Raw genomic sequence first — 10,572 nt, 5'->3', positions numbered from 1 at the left:
TTTGAGGTTGGTTGGGGACTTGATGGCGCAAGTCCCCTCATCTCGGGTCGCGCGGGATTTTTTGAGGTGTGTTCGGAGTTTCAATGTTGCGAAATCTCATTTCTCGGATCCCGTGGACACTTTGGGGTCGGTCGGGGACTTGATGGCGTAAGTCCCCGAATCTCGGGTCGTACGGGATTTTTTTTTTTTAGATGTGTTCGGAGTTTCAACGTTGCGAAACCCCATTTCTCGGATCCCGTAGACGCTTTGAGGTTGGTGGGCGACTTGATGGCGCAAGTCCCCTCATCTCGGGTCGCGCGGGATTTTTTGAGGTGTGTTCAGAGTTTCAATGTTGCGAAATCTCATTTCTCGGATCCCGTGGACACTTTGGGGTCGGTCGGGGACTTGATGGCGCAAGTCCCCGAATCTCGGGTCGTACGGGATTTTTTTTAGATGTATTCGGAGTTTCAACGTTGCGAAACCCTATTTCTCGGATCCCGTAGACGCTTTGAGGTTGGTCGGGTACTTGATGGCGCAAGTCCCCTCATCTCGGGTCGCGCGGGATTTTTTGAGGTGTGTTCGGAGTTTCAATGTTGCGAAATCTCATTTCTCGGATCCCGTAGACACTTTGGGGTCGGTCGGGGACTTGATGGCGCAAGTCCCCTCATCTCGGGTCGTACGGGATTTTTTTTAGATGTGTTCGGAGTTTCAACGTTGCGAAACCCCATTTCTCGGATCCCGTAGACGCTTTGAGGTTGGTCGGGGACTTGATGGTGCAAGTCCCCTCATCTCGGGTCGCGCGGGATTTTTTGAGGTGTGTTCGGAGTTTCAATGTTGCGAAATCTCATTTCTCGGATCCCGTGGACACTTTGTGGTCGGTCGGGGACTTGATGGCGCAAGTCCCCTCATCTCGGGTCGTACGGGATTTTTTTTTAGATGTGTTCGGAGTTTCAACATTGCGAAACCCCATTTCTCGGATCCCGTAGACACATTGAGGTCGGTTGAGGACTTGATGACTCAAGTCCCCTCATCTCGGGTCGTACGGGATTTTTTTGAGATGTGTTCGGAGTTTCAACGTTGCGAAACCCCATTTCTCGGATCCCGTAGACGCTTTGAGGTTGGTCGGGGACTTGATGGCGCAAGTCCCCTCATCTCGGGTCGCGCGGGACTTTTTTGAGGTACGCATGTATTCCTGCATTTTCACATGTGCGCATATATTTTTTTTTCGTTGCGTTGTGCTTGTTGTTTTTCTTACTCTATTAACCCCCCAATTTTTATGCAATTTTGTTTAAATTGTATGAAAAGTTAGGAGCTAAAGATTGCAAACTGAACGCGAATTTCGACTTCATTCATTAATTGGGCGCATGGCCTGCTTTTGAAAAATTCAAAGTACATTGGGGCCGGTGGTCGCTTTTGGAAAATTAAAAATTTGAAAGGACTTGATTTGTTGTTCAGGTTTCGTCGCTTGCCAACCTTTCAGGTGCCTTGGCGCCACGGCCTATTGGTAGTATTGGCGGAGATGCTCCGCGTTCCACGGGTGTCTAATCTCCTTGCCGTCTATCTCGTCGAGGTGGTAAGTTCCGTCGTGTATCACCTTTCGAATTCGGTAAGGCCCTTCCCAGTTCGGCCTGAGTACCCCTGCTCCGCGAACCTGGGTGTTTTGGAACACCCTCCTCAGGACGAGACTTCCTTCGGCGAAACGGCGGATTTTGACCCTTGAGGTGTAGTGCTTCTCAACGATCCTCTTCTGCGCGGCCATGCGGGCGAACGCTTCAGCTCTCCTTTCTTCGATCATGTCGAGCTCCATTCGGAGGGCTTCGTTGTTGCTGTCTTCGTCGAAGGTCTCTGTTCGGAATGACAGCGCTCCGATCTCAACGGGGATGACGGCTTCAACCCCGTAAGTGAGGGAGAAAGGAGTTTCGCCTGTGGCGGTCTGCGTGGTTGTCCGGTAAGCCCAAAGGACAAGGGGGAGCTCGTCGGCCCATGCGCCTTTCTTTCTTCCAGCTTCTTCTTCAAAGTCTCCTTGATCGTCTAATTCTCGGCCTCAACTTGGCCGTTTGCCTGTGGGTGGCGTGGTGAGGAGAAGGTCTTGCTGATCTTCAATTGCTCGCATATCCTTCGGACCATCGCGTTATCGAACTGGCTGCCGTTGTCGGTGACGATCGAGGCGGGGATGCCGTGGCAGCATATGATCGACTTCCACATGAAGCTTGTAGTGTTTGCTTCGGTTATTGTGGCCAGAGGCTCCGCCTCCACCCATTTCGTGAAGTAGTCGATGGCGACTATCGCCCAGACTCGCTGGCCGGACGCCATCGGGAGCTTGCCTATGAGGTCCACCCCCCACTTCGCGAATGGACGTGCCACGAGGATCGGGCACAATGGGGTCGGGGCCTGTCTCGGAATATGCGAGAATCTTTGGCACTTGTCGCATTTTTGCGCCCAACTGAACGCGTCTTTCTTCATCGTTGGCCAGAAGTAGCCTTGCTTGAGCGCCTTCAAGGTCAGGGACTGACCTGCGGAGTAATTCCCGCAAATTCCTTCATGGTTAAGCCGTTTTTTAGACTTAACGTTCGTGAACACGCGGCGTGCTTGGATTGGTCACGTGCCTAGTCTCGGGTCGGCCCAAATTACTTTTCGAGAGTCCAAAGGGCTCAAGGAAGTTCGGGACAAAGCCCAAAGCGTCCAAGAGCTTCAGAGGATCCTAGAATCGCAAAGAGGAAAATAATGCTTTGACTTCTTCTTCGTCGGGAATGCGTTCTTCGTCTTTGATTCCTGAGAAAATAAGAAAAGAAAAGTGAACTAGAGGGACGCAGGGGGTTTTCCCCCGGCGCGTGCTCCGACGCTCAACATTAGTCTTGGTGACGTTTGTATGAGTGGAGATAATCTTGAAAATATTTGATTATAGTCTCAAATGTATGTAAGTGATAGAGTTTTTCTTGAGTAGAATATTTGCTATATTTTTTTTTATAGCATCAGAGAGTTTCTCCTTCCAGCATGATGGGGTTGTGGGAGTATTTATAGAGACTTTAAGCGGTGTTGATGGGTTTTAGGATTTGGTTGTGGGTCCCAACAAAAATGGGAGATCGGTGGGTTTTGAGCGGAAAGAAATCTCTTTGACCAGTGAACATTTGCTTGAGCGAAGAAGCTTTATGCTTAGGCAGAATTTTGCCCAAATGGTGGGTTCCACAATGTTTTAAATACATGTTGATATCGGATGACGTAGGCTACTACATATGTGAGTTGTTGGCTTTGGTTTTTCACGTGCAAACCCCACCATTTGGAAAGAGCATTAAGAAAATATTCATAATGTGGCAGCATGACTTGGTCAACAAAAGGGGCTATTTTTCCAAGCTGATGATGTGGTCATTGATGCATTGTTTGGGTGAATTCTTTTTTTCTTCTCATTTTGGGTTATCCAAGGGATCCTCCAGTTTTGTAGGTTTTACCGGATGGATCCTCCGGTTTTGCGAGCTTTACCGGAGGGATCCTCTGGTTTTGTGATGAGTCGGGGTAGGATGGTCTTTTCATTTTTTCCTTGATTTTTGTAGGGGCTGATCATGCACAATGCTTGAACCTTCCTTGCCCTTGGCAGGGCTGTGATTTTTCTTTCCTGGCCCTTGGCAGGGCTGGGATTGCCTTTACAATTTTTGGGTTGGACTTCCTCCTGGAGGTCGAACCTGGCCTGGAGGTCGAGCCTGCCTGGAGGTCGAGCTCGCTTGGAGGTCTGCCTGGAGGTCGAGCTCGCCTGGGGGGTCGAGCTCGCCTGGAGGGTCGAGCTCGCCTGGAGGTCGAGTGTGGCCTGGAGGTCGACACTGGCCTGGAGGTCGATCCTAGCTGGAGGTCGAGCCTGGCCTGGAGGTCGACCCTCGTCGTCGGGGTGGAAGTCGACCCGCGTCGCTAGGGTGGAGGCCGACCCTCACCGTCGGAGTGGAAGCCAACCCTTGACGCTAAGGCTGGATGTCATGGAGGCATGGGTTGACCCTTGACGTCAGGAGGGGAGGGGTGTCCCTTTGAGGGCGAGCTTGACTTGTCTTAATTTCGGGCTGTACTCATTGGACCGGACTCACAATACTTACTCGTTTGGATTGGGCTTTGATGTTTTTTAATATGGGAAAAATCTCACATAACAGGTTCTACCGGAGGGATCCTCCGGTTTTGTGAGCTTTACCGGAGGGATCCTCCGATTTTGTGAGTTTTACCCGAGGGATCCTCTGGTTTTGATGGTCCTGGCGGAGGGGTCCTCTGCTTTTGCTTCGTTTTTGCATTTGGATCTGTCGTTTTTCCCATACGAAAAATGACGCCATAACAAGTAATACTCGCGCAATTTTGGGCAGACTCACAAAACGTAAAACGTTTTCACTTTCGGCGACGGCAACAGAAAATTAACACATTTTATTAAACCCAGACGAAGACATAATACAATGAGGAGGAATGGCAATAAATATATTGCAAATTAATTCAAGATTGCATAATTAATATTATTTAATGCTCATCTTCAACCTTGCATTATTATTATTTAGAATTAATTACAAATTTAGCCCTTCAACTTTGTTACTTGTAACAAGTTGGTCCTCAAACTAAATAATCTGCAGCGTTGCTCCCTCGTCATTGTTACTGATTCACTTTTACCCCTTCTGTTAATATTGTCGTCAATTTAAGCAGTCGTGAAAGCCACGTGGTCTAAGACACAGCCAGGATGTTAGAGTACAGTAAAGTACAATGAATTCTTGTTCTCCTCCTTCGCCGTCGCCGCCAACGGCCTCCGGTTGGCCTCCGAGCTCGACGTCCCCGGCGAGATCGCGCACCGAAACTCCTCCGTGCTGGTGGTCGTGAAGGAGTACTTCATCCCCGTCGGGTCGGGGACCCTCGTGGTGGGTTCGTGAGCCTGGGCTTCCCGCGGCGCGCGGCGGAGACGATGTACCGGCTGAACGTCGGCGGCGCTGCGATTCCGGCGGCGGCGGACCCGGTGACGTGGCGGGCATGGGAGGTGGACTCCGAGTACGTATATGATCACCGCCAACGCCGGGTTTAAGATCATAAACACCTCGGAGATCATCGTCTCGAACGAGACCGCGGCGGCTCCGCCGGTGGAGGTGTACGAGATGGCGCGGTCGATGTCGAACGTCCAATCACTGGAAAAGAAGTTCAACATTGACGAAAATGAATGAGTAAGCGGTCGTGAAAGCCACGTGGTCTAAGACCGCTTAAATTGACGAAAATGTTAACAGAATGGGCTAAAGTGAATCGGTAACAATGACGAGGGAGCAACGCGGCAGATTATTTAGTTTGAGGACCAACTCGTTACAAGTAACAAAGTTGAGGGGGCTAATTTGTAATTAATTCTATTATTTATTGTATAGTTGGTTATTGTCTTTATGGAGTGTGCTACAATAATTGGAGAGTCTCTTGATAAAAAAAAAGACAATGTATAATCTTTTTAAGGTTCGGTAGTGTCACGAGTCACGATGGGCTGATTATTTCTCTCAATAATGTTTAAATTTAGGATTATTTACAAGAATACACCTTGAACTCTTGGTCGATTAACAATGTGCACCCTCAACTTTGATTTTCCACAAAAATTACTCCGAATTATCGTTTTTCTTGATTTTTGCCCATTCCGTCAAAATTTAGCTGTTACCGTCCATAAGATACGCATATTCTACTCACGCGGTACCTCAACTGGGGGTATAATGGTACTAACCGGAGACGAATATTAAGTTTAAATCCTATTTCATATTAAGGATTTCTGATTTTGGAGAGTGATGGTCTGGGCTCTAGAGGCAATTTGCCAGAAAGTGAACTGTCATAGAGATCCAAATTGACCAGTCCGGCAAGGTTGCCGAGCCTCCCTGGCACCACAGAGCTCAAGCTGTAGCCGGAGAGATTCAGTGAACAGAGACATGTTGGCTCGAACAAAGACATCGTTGACCGAATCCGATCTCAGCGAACCACAATGAACAAAAAATCTTTCGTCGCTCAATTTCAAGTATCTTTCTACGTGTCTCTCTTCCTCAACTACTGCTAAGAAGATTACTGTAAAAAAAAGAGAGAAACAAAGATGTATGGAAAACTGTTGAGCTTCAGGGAAAAAATGGCGTTTGTATTCGAGCAATCATATCTGAGACAAGTTTTCTTTGAAAATTGGGGGTTTATTTAAAAAAGAATAGAGAGGGGTGATTTTTGAGGTTTTTTTTTTTAGTAATAAAAAAGAAATTTTTTTTACTCAAGGAGCCATGGCTGAGATCAGGTTTTGAATTCGCTTTCAACACTACTCTCTCTCTCTCTCTCTCTCTCTCTCTCTCTCTCTCTCTCTGTCTCTCTCTCCATTGAGCCATTAAGAAAAAATCTAAAACCTAGTTCTTCACGGAGCAATATTTTTTTCTTTTTCTTTGTTGCTGGATTTGAACATAATCACACCGTCAAGATAAATTCACAGTCAATTTTTTTTCGTTCTATAAATTGTGTGAAAACCAAGCATATGTGAGATACAATCTACAGAGCAACCAGAGAGAGAGAAAGAGAGAGAGAGAGAGAGAGAGAGAGAGAGAGAGAGAGTTAAGGAGGCCCCGATATTAAAAAAAAAGAGTATCCTCGAAGGACCACCGAGCCACTGTGGCGGACCTCGATAAACCCGTGGAGCCCGGAGTCGTCCCCATCATCATCGGCCAACCGCGCGATCTATGACATGCTGTGTCGTCGTCGTCATCTCCGTGAATTACCATCGCGCCCCCGAGAATCGCCACTCGTGCACCTACGAAGACGGCTTCGCCGCCCTCGAGTGGGTCATTTCACGTCTCTGGCTCAAAAGCGGGAAGGACTCCAAGAAGGTCCACGTGTACCTCGCCGGAGATAGCTCCCGCAGGAACATCGCTCAACACGTCACCATCAGAGCGCTCGAGTCCGGGATCGACATTTTTGGTAACATTCTTCTGAACCCGATGTTTAACGGAAAAGAACGAATCGAGTCGGGGATTCGTTTAGACGAGAAGTATTTCCTGACCCTCGTCGATCAGGACTGGTATTGGACAAGCTAGGAGGAAGACCCCAAAACAATGAAGAAGAAGAAAGGGTTTCTAGTTCATGAGTCGTGACAAGAAAGAGCGATAGATAGATTTTCCTTTTTCTTTAAAATTTTTAATTTATTAATAATAATAATAATAATAATAATAATAATAATAATAATAATAATAATAATAATAATAATAATAATAATAATAGTAATAGTAAGTGAGGGTATTTTGATAATTGCACATATTTTAATTCACATGTGACTTCCACATCAGCATAATTTTGACGGAGTGTGATAAACATTGACGGAAGGGGCAACGCTATAACAAAACGAAAATTCAGACACTGATTTTGTGGAAAATTGAAATTGAGGGGGTGGTATGTGATTCGACCTTAAGTTTAGGGGGGATTTTTGTAATTTATTTAGAATTAATGACATTTTTAGTCCCTGAACTATGTCGTGTGTAACAACTTGGTCCTTCGGCGGAAAAAGCTGTAGCATCGATACCTGTTGAATGTGAGAAAATCACGTTTGATCCTTCTGTCAAATTTATCGTCTATTTAGACAGAACTATGTTGACGTGGCTTGATCGACTAGGGTAATTACCATTTTGCCCATGTTTTAATGGTTTCCTCTTCTTGTAAATCATATTCTCTTTTATATGGTCGTGTAATCCCAAATCGAGAAAATCAAATCCCTTGATAAAACCCTAAAATCCCAAATCGTTTAATTCCATAGTTCAGTGGGTCGAGTGGGCGACAACCGCGACAAGCTTGGAGACAACCGCGACAAGCTTGGAGTGTCATGGAATCCTCTCTGTCTTCTTCGTCAAGGAAATCTCGCGTAGAGGTCGATGGGTCGAGTGGGCGGCGACGACCTCCGGTGTGTTTCTGCAGCGATACTGGGGTCGAACGCACGTCGTGGACGACTGAAAACCCGGGTCGAAGATTTTATGGATGCCCCGGGTATAAGGTGAGGTTTTCAATTTAGGGATTTTCAATTTTTTTCTTTCTGTGTTTGTGAAATTGCCGACTCTAAATATTTTGAAAATTACCAGCATAAAACAGAGCCTGGCTATGGATTTCATGAATGGCTAGACCCTCCAATGTGCGCAAGATCAACAACGATTATTCCCGGACTGTTTAAGAGAATTAATGCATTTGAGAGGACGAAGTCGAACTTGGTAACAGAAGAATTTCACGACCACCAAAGCTGTGCAGTGAAAGAAAGAATTTTATAATCGAAAGATCTAAAACAGATTAAGATGTTGGCCATGGTTATATTACTGTTTGTGGTTGTACTTTTGTTCAAGTAAATTGTGATGCAGGTTTTGTGATGTAAGTTGTTTTGTAACTGATAATGAAAGTGTAATGTTGTCTGGTATTCTGGATTCAAATGCTCAAGTAATGTCAGTTGGTTTATTTCTCACTTTTAGTAAGTGATATTTTCAGTTGATTTAAACTATCAATTTTTTATACAGATTCTTGGAAAAAATGATCGTTAAATCAACAGACAAAATAATCAACGGACAAAATAATATCAAACAACATAATTTAGAGTCAATAAGATGTCAATCTGTTTTAATCATTCATATACCAACCAAGTACATAAACCAGTCATAAACCAAAAGTAGAATCTGTTTTAACCAAGTACATAAACCATTCATAAACATCAGTTCATCAAAAGAAACCAAAAGAAACCTTAATACAGACATAAACAATCTGCAACCCAAAAAATCTCGGCCTCATGAGATACTTGTTTTGAATAAACCATCTACTTGAATAAACCTCGCGGCCTCATGAGATCTTGTCTTATGTTGTGACTCCTAAATCTCGGGCTTCTCTGTACAATAAAAAGACACATGGAATGAGAACAAAAAAAAAATTAAGAATATCAAAATTCAGTAGTACCCTCACCCTTAATGGCTGTGTAGCTTGACTCGAAGGCGGTGACGGTCGTGGTGGCTGTGTAGCTTAGGAAGGCTGTGATGGCGGTGGCTGAGGTTGAGAAGGCTGTGATGGCGGTGGCTGAGGTTGAGAAGGCTGTGATGATGGTGGCTGAGCTTGAGAAGGCTGGGATGATGGTGGTTGTGATGTTCTTCCATGCCTCTGTGAAATTGATTACAGAAATTTACATAGTCAATACTAAATCATAATGAATTCAAGTATAATAGCCATTACAGAAATTGATGTACCCCTGATTCTTCTTCTCGCCTGAAACATGTTTTCACATTATGGCCCTCTTTCCCACATTTTGAGCACCGTGACATGATATATTTTCTTGTCATCTTTGTACCTCGCTTTGGAACTACCTCGTCATGAGAGATTCGCCTAAGCTTCTTTGGTCTTCCGGGTTTGGCTCGGTCCGGTGGCATGGACATAGGGGTCTTTCTTGTTCGTGGCCATTGTTCTAGGGGATTAATATGACATATCCCTTGAACATATGTTTGTTCATAACAAGGCTTCTTGTACCACATTGACACATATTTCAAAGGATCATCGTGTTTGTGCCAAATGCAGCTTATAGCATGAGCACACGGTATTCCTACAAAAAATAAGTGTTAATCATGTGTTGAACCAAGTCATGAATATGAGTAAGACATATGAGTAAATTAATACCTGAAGGATTCCATCTGTTACATGAGCATGAGTGGTGTGCTAAATTCACTGCGTACATTGACCCGTACATGTTCGAGACTTGGTAATCGGATCCTCCGGCCCAATATGGTATGTTCTGTGCACTAAGGACCTTATTGTTCTCCAATATCTTGTAAATCCGAGGCCCAATTTCTCCATTCCACTTATCTCCAGCCAATCTCTGTTTGGTGAACCTTTGGAGTAGATACATCCGAATCCGCTCCAACATCGACAAAATTGGTTTCTGTCGAGCCATTAGCACTGATCTAATCCCATTGAAACTCTCACACAGATTATTGAGTAAGATGTCGCACTTTGGTCCTGGCCGGAAATGGCTCATTGCCCAATGTTGAGGGCGTTTTTCAATGAGCCAATTGTAAGCACTCTCATCTTCGGCCTTGATTAACTCTAACTCAGCCTCAAAGCGTGAAGTTGAGTACGCCATAGCAGCGGCCATCATCTTGGTCTTCATAAACTGGCCTTTAAAAACCTGTCATTATAATGTGGCATATGTTTCAGTATTCAAAGAAAATATCACAACAAGTACAAGACAACCATGACTCAAAAATAATGTGGCTTTAAAAACCTGTCATTATAATGTGGCATATGTTTCAGTATTCAAAGAAAATATCACAACAAGTACAAGACAACCATGACTCAAAAATAATGTGGCTTTAAAAACCTGTCATAAAACAGATTGAATACAAAAAATGAGAAAATACACGTCTATAAACAGAATTCAAACACATCAAAAAATAAACTCATTTACCTTAGTGAAATTTCCCTGAAGATGGCGGGCACAGTGTCGATGCTCACCTTGAACCGATCCCACTTCCCATAGGTCATTCAACGCTTCTTGCAATCCCTTTTGTTTATCCGATATGAAAGTCCAATGGTGTCCGTTGTCGATCTTCACGTCCTCTTTTAAAAAGTTTAAAAACCAACTCC

The 10,572-nt window shown here is 44.9% G+C and overlaps 1 pseudogene; it reads left to right on the top strand.

The window, feature by feature from the left end:
- Nucleotides 1–6,659: 6,659 nt before the first annotated feature.
- On the top strand, nt 6,660–8,492 carry LOC149405099 (gibberellin receptor GID1A pseudogene; annotated as a pseudogene).
- Nucleotides 8,493–10,572: the final 2,080 nt, after the last annotated feature.

Source organism: Urtica dioica, chromosome 2 (genome assembly GCF_054948205.1).
Source record: "Urtica dioica subsp. dioica isolate 48M chromosome 2, U.dioica_male_clone48M_v1_H2, whole genome shotgun sequence".
NCBI lineage: Eukaryota > Viridiplantae > Streptophyta > Magnoliopsida > Rosales > Urticaceae > Urtica > Urtica dioica.
Note: the sequence above shows the minus strand (reverse complement) of the source record. Positions and strands in the feature narration are given on the sequence as shown.